This window comes from Olea europaea, chromosome 19 (assembly GCF_002742605.1).
Source record: "Olea europaea var. sylvestris chromosome 19, O_europaea_v1, whole genome shotgun sequence".
NCBI lineage: Eukaryota > Viridiplantae > Streptophyta > Magnoliopsida > Lamiales > Oleaceae > Olea > Olea europaea.
The window spans coordinates 3,322,597-3,333,130 of NC_036255.1; positions in this window are offsets into that span (position 1 = coordinate 3,322,597).

Below are 10,534 nucleotides of genomic sequence, written 5' to 3' on the forward strand. Positions count from 1 at the left end.
CCCCCCCCCCCCCCCCCCCCCCCCCCCCCCGCGCGCGGGGGGGGGGGGGGGGGGGGGGGGGAGGCGGGGAATCCTTGCTCTGCCTCGTGAAGGAAAATATAAAAAGATTAAAAATAATTTTATTTCTAGACAATTCACCCGTTAAAAATTCATTTTGAATTTGTATGTTATTCTCTAATAATAACATAATTCGAAACTTTGAAAATATAACAAAAATTAAAAATTAAAAAATTAAATAGGACAACAAATGGGCCAAAAAGTTGCCTCGTCCCCGCCCCATCTTATCTAAGGCGGGGTGCTTCGAGGTTTGGACGAGACCACCCCGTTGTCATCCATAGTTTTGCTTGATTCATTTTTTTCTCGAAAAAAGCAAGGCCAAGCAAGGGTTCAAGGACGGACCCAGGACGAAAATCCAGTGGAAGCGAAACCAAAAAGCCTTAGGGTTTAAGCCAAAAAATCCCGAGAAAAAAAAATCTGAAAACTTAAAAACATTTGGAGAAAGACAGAAAATCTGAAAATCGAGTGGAGGTGGCTGACCTCACTGTTCCTCAAGTAGGTCCGCCGCTGCACGGGTCCACGGTTCATGCTTTTTATAATCTGTTCATTTTGAGTCTTTTGAAACTTCATAAAATTGCGATTATATATGAACCTTTTTTAATACCTTGAGATTTTATATTATAGAGTTAAATCAAAGTCTACGGGGAAGAGTTCTGAGAAATGTAATCATTTATATTTGAAAATTATGATCAAAACCTTGTAATCAATCTATAGACTTTAGTGGGGGTAGCTATTGTACAAAATGTTATCCCCTATAATCCAAAAAAGAAAGTGAAATATCAAAAATATTCCATACTCCACTAGAAGCATATTCTTTTTGTTTATCATTTCTCTATTGAAAACGGATATTACCAAGGAATATTGACCATCTATTCTTGATAATATTCAATGGATAATATCCACTTGAGTTTTGAAAATTATTAAACATAATTAATAATACGAAACCGCTATATTCATTTATCATTCTTATATATTTATTCCTATTAAAATTGTCAAAATTTTTAAAAAGTACTATATTCATTCACATTCCATTTCAATATTATCCTTAATTCATCAATTTAAATATTATAAATTCACACCACTTTTATATATTTATCACACTCTAAATCTCTTCCTATCACAATTTTAAAATTTAAAAAGTACTATATTCATTCTCATTATGTTCTAACATTAATCTTATTAAATTCATTCATTTAAAAACTATATATCCACAAACTTTAACCAAAAATAAATTATTTATAAAAATAAAAGAACATAATATAACGATATCCAAAGTTGATTGTGGTAAGGAATGTCGTAGATTCTCTCTTTGGCGTGAAACCAAAATTATCACGAAGAAATTCAATCTCGTGTTCGAACCTTTGAAATAATGGATGATGTTAGCAAAGCTATAGAGAAATCGAGCATAACTCTGTTTGGCTTCGGACAAAAAATCACTTGCATATGTTTCACTGGGGCTAGGTATGGTTCGATTTGACTCGATTCTAACGAAAATTGAATTGAATTAAAAAATTTTTGGTATTTAGTAAGTGGAATTGCCGAGTCCATATTTAATTATGGAACCGTTCAAACTCGATTTTATTTGGTTCAGTTCAGTTCGGCTCGGTTCCATTCGATTCTTGGGTTCCGTACTATAATTAAAATTTTTAATATTTATAAAGTTACATTAATTTAATTAATGACATGTTCAATTTTCGGATCTTATTTGATTATTCGATTTTTGATCTAAAATCGAGAACCAAATCGAACCCGTCGATTTTCAATTCAGATACCTTTCGAATATTTAATTTAAGAAGAACCACTCGATTTGGTTCAGTTTGGTTCGAGTTTGATTTGGTCAGTTCGATTTCGGAAATTTTATCCAGCCTTGTGTTTCACAAATCCTCCCCCGAGAAATGTTTCAGAAAGTTTGACAGTTGAAATACACATACTAAAAATTGCCAAACTCATAGAAACTATTGCCCATTGTAAGTAAACGAAGAAGGAAAAGACTAGGATAAGTTGTGCCCATGTAGTGGTGAATAATGACTCCCACCAAACTCATAGAAACTATTGCCCTTTATAAGTAAATGAAGAAGGAAAAGACTAGGATAAGTTGTGCCCACGTAGTGGTGAATAATGACTCCCACCAATCTTCATTGAGGTCTCTGGACAATAGCCATCCAAATTAAATTAAAATCTTGATAAAAAAATCAGAAAACCAGCAAGAATATGAATTACATCTGTAAAATTAGTATTGTTAGAAAAATACATTTTATTTTAGCTGGCTTACTTAATATTGATAGATTTTTAAATGTCAATGAGAAGTTTTAAAAAGGTGAAAAAAAAGGATGCTATCCAAGCAAGCATTTAGTTGTAGCTAACTTGATGGTACATGTCTCAATAGAATTCTGTGACAGCAGAATTTAGGGTTTTAATACCCAAAACGAGATGCAATTTTCACTTTCAACATTGCAGCTAATATAGATTATTTACCTACCATTCTAAATATTATTTGATAGGTTAAATAATTAAAGTTAAGAAAATATTGGTTTATTATTAAACCTTCCTTTAGTTTATTAATTACAATATCAAAATATCTTTTGCGAAGTTTCATTGACTATTTTTTTTTTCTTTTTTTCAGGTAAGATTTAATTCTAATATTGTTTATTGCTTTAGATAAGTAAAGGAAGAAAGAAGAAGGGAATTAACGCTTCGAAAATATGTCCAAGTCCAGCGACCGAGCCGTTGAGTATTCTGCCATCTTTGTACAAGTTCGACTGGACTCATGTAAAATTGAAAACTTTTAAAACCAACCATTTTCTTCGATCTTATTCGAAGAAAATAAATCAGAACATGAATGTTCAATCCAGTTCAAAGATCAAGTTACTTGGTGTCAGTTAAGAATTGTGATTCTTAATCCAAGTGGCGGTTACAATTAAGTACAACAATGAAGTGGCGATAAAGTCAAAATTGAGGAGTTTGATTCCACTTCTACAATAAGTTAAAAAGAAAAAGAAAACAGGGAATTGTTCTCATATTTCTTTTAATTGTTATTTGCTAATTTTGCGAAATAATAAAATTGACATTGTTATATTTTTTATTGTTTAATTTAGTGAATTGATTTACATGTGGCATGAATGCCCGTGAAATTTTTCTATTCGAGTTTACCACGCTATATTTGGTATTCATATTTTAATATGTTAGTTAATTTTCGCAATTGATTAAAATTATGTATATCACTAAAAATTGCCTACACTTTGCTCGTTGAATATTTAGTCTATCTGGCGTATACTGCAGGAATTGGTAATTAAAACAATTTTTTTTAATTAACTAGTTTTTTGGGGGAAATTATGCATTAGTTTTTATTTATTTATTTAATTTTAATGGTACTCAAATAGATGCTTAACAATTTCATTTCATATTTTTAATCCATTTGATATCTTATTTGAACAAACAATATTAGACTTTTGTCATTTTGTTTGATGAAAGAGGCATATACGTAAATTTATTTACACAAACAATCGATTTATTCGCCTACAAATAAAGAAGATACGATAAAACCTCCTTACAGTTATTGATAATTTAAATTTCAATCAAGATAAATTAGGTTTAGCTTCCTCCTATTGGAAGAATAAGCAATAAGAGAGAATGATTCTTTTATTCAAAATCAACTATATTTCCCTCTTATCACATATGTAGTAAGCATTTGTAAATACAATCATGCTACTTGTACGATTTATTTTACAATTTGATTTACAATGCATGAGTTGACAAGTATCATATCCATTTATTTGAAAAATTATTTTTAAAATTAATGGCTAGGATTTTTTCAATATACTTGTTGTCAACCAAGTTGTGCAAAAATATTATACAAGTGGCTTTATTCATAAAAATATCCCACCCAAAGATTTGAAACTCTTTTGATGATCATCTTTGGCCCCAATTTCTTTCGTAAATTCATCCCTTTCAACTTTATAAAGAAGAAATAATTATTACACTTTTGACATTTGATAAGAAGAGTGAAAAATGAATATGTAATAGAACATATAAAGAATTAGTTCTTGATTTGAGATGTGTCAATTATTCACTTTTCTTGTGAAGTTTATGGTAAGTGGGGTTGGAGTGGGTGTCATTATTTTTTATATTACTGTAACTACATGTTCTCTATTGCAAGTTACTTTCATGGTGGCAAATTTACACGAGTAACACGACTTCAATTTAGCACAACATAAGAAAAACTCGAGTCATTTTTATTTTTATCGATCAAAGGAGGTCTTGCATGTCAATATGTCTATTCACCTCGACTTTTAAGCATGTTAGGCGATTTGTCTAAGGCCTTCAAGTCTTGAATTTTTTCAATGTAAATAACTTTACCGACGGAATTAATGTCAGGATCATTCTTTGAATATAAATTTAATAGAATAATCCTTTTATTTATTTTTTTCCAGCATGAGACTTGTGATACACCAGTTTTGATCATATAATACTCATAAAATAATATATAAACTTCAACTATTAGAACTTTGTAAAAAAAATACAGAAGCTATTAAACAAATGAGTTCGACCTCATGTAAACTATTACAATAGTCGTGAAAATTTTGATTAAGAATATATTTGTCGATACTTAAGCTTGAAAGAACATTGATACTAACTGGTTTGAACTGAAAAACAACTTTACTAAATTGCAATTAGCATCAATCCAAATTAATCCATTATATATATGATTCGAAATACCAACTATTAAAGAAATACAAGAAAATCAATTCAAATGTCATGAAAACAAAATGAGCAGGGAAGTGAATGGAGGATATTTGAGGCAGCTTCAAGGCACAATATTTATATTGTTGAATTATCATTTCAAATATTAATTAGTTAGACGTTCTCTCACTCCTAGTGTATAGTCTTGTGTCCAATCATCGCATCTTCGTCAATTTATTTGAAAGGATAAATATAAAACAAGAATGAACAACTACAGTTCCAATAGTGAAGGTGTACTCGTGCTTTTATATGCATCTATATGGCATGCAAATGATCATGTCTTGTCGATCATTGTAAAGCCTTGAAGTTTCATTTTAAAATGTCAATTTTATTGAAAGGAGTAGCCCAACAAATCCTTATAAGTTGATCTATGTTATCATCTTTATTCGATGTGAGATTTTATTGTTGAATTTAAATTGATAAATCGAATTTCATACCTGCGGAAGCCATGGTTGATTTGAATAATAGCAGCTAGATCTTCCTCTCCTTACTTCTCACAAAGTATTAGCCGTCAATGGGACAAGCTAATAAAACAATATGGAGAGGAGAGGGGATCTAGCCTTTATATAGGAAATAATTGAGTCGTTCCCATATGACTAGAACTCTTATTAGAGTTTATTTTCAGTCCACATACTTAAAATTACCACATTATATTAACTATAACATGTAAGGTGTAAAATGCCCAATAGATCACTTAATAAATTTGACACAATCACAAATATCATTATGAGCCATACATTTAACCCGTAAAATAAATAATCAAATGTGAAGCCCATATTAAAAATATTCCAACATTTTCTCGTAACATGTCTTCCCAAGATGGTGGCTTGTTTAAGTAGACCAATTTTGAAATTTATGTGCTCATTTTTTTAGTTTGAATCAGATCGAATTGCTCGTTGGAGCTTGTTGGCTCTGATACCATGAAAGACTTGTGGTTTCATTTTAAAATGTCAATTTTATTAAGAAGGGTAGCTTAAATTCTTATAAGTTCGTCTATATTCGATGTGAAATTTTATCCGCTCTGTTTCGCGCAGGTAGTTACTAACAATTAAAAAGGAACAGACGAGTGTGTAAGGAACAAACCACTTGACATAAAGTCCCAAAAAGGGGTGTTTTATTGGCGATGACTTTACAATTGGAACTAAACAGAATGCCTCAAAGGGGCGCAAGCACACGAGTACTGAAAAGAAATGTTTAAGTCTAAACTAAGAAATTGAAATTACATATTCTCTGTTTGAGAGTGTTTGATTTAGGGGTCCTTTGCTCTATGTCTTTTCTTCGTTTTATATTCCCTTGATGATCTCTTCGTGATCAACCGCTTAGAAACTGCTTAATTGCTTTATAACTACCCACTTTCTTCATGGTGGCCAACTTATCGTGGAACTGCCGTCTCTAACTGCTGCCACTACTCTTTGTCATTCGACCGTCTTCAACTGAAATCCATGAATCGTGGAACGTGATAAGATTACTCAATAACTGCTTCGATAACTGTACTTTTGGATAACCATAACCTCCTATGTTTGCTAAGATCCTGGGCGATTCAAAGGTTTGGGCGAGAATATGGTCATAACTCTGGGCGACTGCAAGACACTTCATTCGCTCAGATCTTGGGCGTCTTGCAAGTTTGGGCGATGGTGTTACCGCATTCGTGGGCTTCCAATACATTCATTAATAACCCTATTTGGGCCTTTATCCTTTATCCTGAATTGCCCAGTTGGGCTTCATTCTTTGGGCTATTCGATTTGGGCTGCACTTTTAGCGTGTCAACAATTACCCTCCAATATGGCAGAATTAATACCAATTATTAATTTTTGCCATATTTACTTTGTGTTTCCCGGCAACATTTGAAATTCCCAAGAATTTCAATCATTATTTTTTTCAATAACCTGAAAAGGCGCGATGTTGCAAACCCTTATAACCTCCCAAATACACGTCATTTCATCGCACCACTAAATCACGCCTCATTGTTTCACGCTTCTCTCTCTCAATATTACTGTTCATCTTCTTGCTTCTCTGCTATGTTTCTCAAGCAAACTTCAACAAAACTTTATTTCGTTCTCAATGGCTGCTTCACAAACCCAATCTGGTGACTCTTTCAGTTTCGAAGACTGCCAGAAAATCCTCACTCGGCCATATATAACTCCGAACTTCCTTGCACCAGCCAATGACGAACTCAATGAGTTCTATCTAGGTCCTTCATTCAACAACGTCGAGGCAGTCGAACAAGTGGCAGTGGGCCAGCTGTTCCCTTGTACTCAAGGCCCCCCATTTCTGAACTCTTTGCCGCTGAGGCCGCTTAGCGAAAGAGGTATTCGCACTTGGCCTAAATCTGATGTTATTTTCCTTAGATGACATGCTCGCCTTGTGGGCCATGGTCCTATCAAGGCAATTTTTGATAGTGCTAGGATTTCTGATTTGTTAGAAATCTCTCTTCAACCCCCTATTTTTGATCCAGCTCTTTTCCCTATTGCTTTAAATTTTTGGTCCTCTGAGTATAATACTTTTGTTTTCCCTCTTGGTCCCATATCCATTACTTTAAGGGATGTTGGGACCTTAGTAAATCTGCCACCTTTAGGCGATATCATTTTTCCTGGTATTTTGATTTCTGGTGTCGCCCCAAAATTTGGCAGAAAACTCATCGAGTCCTATTCAAGTCTGCAAAGCTATTATAATCATTCAAGCACTGAGCCTTCCCATACTGAGCGTGTGGCCTTTCTTCAGATTTGGCTTTGTAAATATATTCTGTGTGTGCCAAGCATGAAGCCTTCTATGAACTATTTACCCATAGCGCACGAATTGGCGCGTGATAGGCCTCTGAATTTGTGTTCTTTCTTTTTGGCTGCCCTCTATAGAGGCATGACTTCTCTTCAATTCCAATTGAAGAATGGTGTATCTCCCACTGGTAGTGGGCCTCTTTGGTTCACTCAAATGTGGTTGAGAGCTTATTTTCCATCACTTGGTGCTCTATCCTTGTCCCTTCATTCTACTAGTTGCTATAGGCTAGCTATTGACCCACTGAGCCTTGTAAATATGTCCAGAAGGGACATCATTTCATTCTTTTATACTTTGAATTCAATTCCTTCTTTCTTTCCTTTTCCTCCCCCTTTAATTCCAGATTATGTGCAACCCCCATCCACCCTGGACAGTGCGAGCACCTCTCTGCTCGTTTGGGTTCAGTTTTTGACCGGGAGGGAGTTGTTCCATGATATTTTGACTGGAACCAGTACCGAAGCTAGGGTTGAAATATATGCTCCCCAATTTTTTGCTCGTCAACTTGGTTTTGGCCAAACTTGGCCTGTTCCCCCTTGTTAGTCAAGAAATTTGATAGATCGCTTCCACACCATTAATAAGGCAGAGGCAGAAGCTATAGATCCTCGCAATATTCTTTTGACGAGTAACTTTTCATTAGCCCCCTTCAATCCTAACCGTGCCATCCATCCCCTTTTTGAACAACTCTGGCCATCAGTAAAGCGCAGATTGTTTGCAATTGATGCCAATCGTGCTTTCCATTCACTGGATCAGCCAAACAATTCTTCCACTTCTCCTGTTTTGGTCACCCCTGTGTCCATTAGGAGTCCTTCCTCCCCTGCTCGTGCTAAACAATCTATTCGTCCATCTACTTCTCTTCCTGCCAAGCCCACTGCAGCTAAGAGTGCCCCAAGCCGCAAACGGCCAGCCTTAGCATCTCCCATTTTGGAGGATGATTATGATAATGATGATGATGACACTCCTCTGATCGTCAGGAGAAAGGTAATTAAATTAGTTTACTCACAAGCATACCTTTCTATACTTGAAACTTTTCTATGTGCTGATGGTATATTTGGATTTCTCAGAAAAGTTCAGCCTCTCCTTTGAAGGCTTTGGTGTTGGCAGCTCCTGCTCCATCATTCTCTGCTGAGGCTGTTTCATCCAAACCAGCTGATGAAGGGACTACGCTTAAAGAGAAACCTTCAGTCCCGGAATCCTCATCACAACCAATGGATGAGCCACCTTCTTCATAGGGCGTCAGCCCCCCAAACGTCGAACCAGAAGGTAATACATTTTTTAATGTTTTACCTTTGCTTGTGCTATTGGTTTTTGATTTGTTGATTTTTGAGTTCTGCAGATGCTCCCATGGGTTTGCCCGTTGTGGCAAAGTCTTCTCGCCCAGATAAGGGAAAATCCTCACAAGTGGTAGAGCCACAGGTGGTAGATTTGGCTGGGGATATGCCACCTCCCAAGATTGCTGATGAGGTAATCTTTACTTCACTTTTACTTCCACTTTGTTTATTGTAGTGAAAACTTTCAATGTTGGCAATTTTCTTTTCAGGATATTGATAAGATTGTGCGTTCCATCCAAGACTTGTTCACTTCCTGGGGGCAAGTCAAGACGTCTCGCCCTGCTTCAACCGGCTGTCCTTCTGCTTCTTCAGAGGAAGATATGAAGTTCCTCAAACAGTCGATATTTGAGTATGTGTCCTTTATGGTTATGGACATCGGTCAGGCTAGTGCTGCCAAATATAAGGATAAGCTTGAGCATTCGAGTGCGAAGTTGGCGCAAGCACTGACACTTCTGTCGCTCAATCTTTCCGCTGATTTTAAAGCGACGTTGAAAGTTGTCCATTCCGAGATTCTCTCCTTGCTGGCTAAAAATGTTGAACTGAAGGCCAAGAGTACTCAATATCTTCGCGCTGTATCTGAAAGAGAGTCTTTGCTTCTAGAGATCAACAAAGTTGAGGACGAATTGAAAGAAATCTCTTCCGAAGTTATGATTGAAGACTCTTTGATGACAAGTTTGGCTGCACAGATGAAGGAGCTTCAAGCAAGGATGGACGATTGCAAGGCAAGAATGGTTGCTAAAAAGCGTAATGCCTTCCAAGGAATTGAGCGAACCAAGTCTTTGGTCGAACAGTCCAAGAAGCTGGAAGTTGATGATGATTTTGTAGCTGAATTAGATATCACTTCTTCTCGGCAGAGCGAGGATTGGAGGAGACTTAGGGAAAGAATTCGTTCGGTCTGGGGCGAATTGTAATTAAGACATATAATGTCTTAACTTTTCTTTTTGTAACTTCGTATTAACTTTCTCCTTGTAACCTTATACTGATGTCCATTGGTAATTCTAAACGTACCAACAGCCATTATCATTAATGAACGATTAATTTGTCTTCTTGTGTATTTATTGACGTTGTCTTTAATCGTCAACCCCCCAAGCATCTAACTGCTTTATGCTAAGATTCACGCACATTTTCTCTTGGTATTTCTGTCTCTTTTCAAAAGACTTTGGGCTACTTGACTCTAATTACTAGGGACGAGTGTGGCCGTTTATATTCTGTTTCTTCACCTTCATACCCTTATAAATGCACGTATATTTCGCACTTTTCATTTTCATTTCCACTTTTCTTCAAAAAACTAATTTGCTGCCATCGTTTGACACCTCAACGATCTATTTAAAAGTTACGTCTTCCATAGAAATGGATCATTTGATCCACCCATTTTGCCACTTGTTTTGATGTCACCTTTGGTATGGGAGATATAGGAAATATTCATTGACCAGCGAAATTCTTTCCATCGTCTCCATGTTCCTTAAAAGGAGTTTGATGATGGAAGATAATTTTTGAGGATGCTTGCAAGCCACCTTGCTTGCTGAGAGTACTTCTCAGCCTCCTTGCCCGTTATTGCAGCGATGCATTTAGGAAGGCAATGTGAGGGTGCTTCTTCTTCCCTTCTGCTTGCTGAGAGTGCTTCTCGGCCTCTCTGC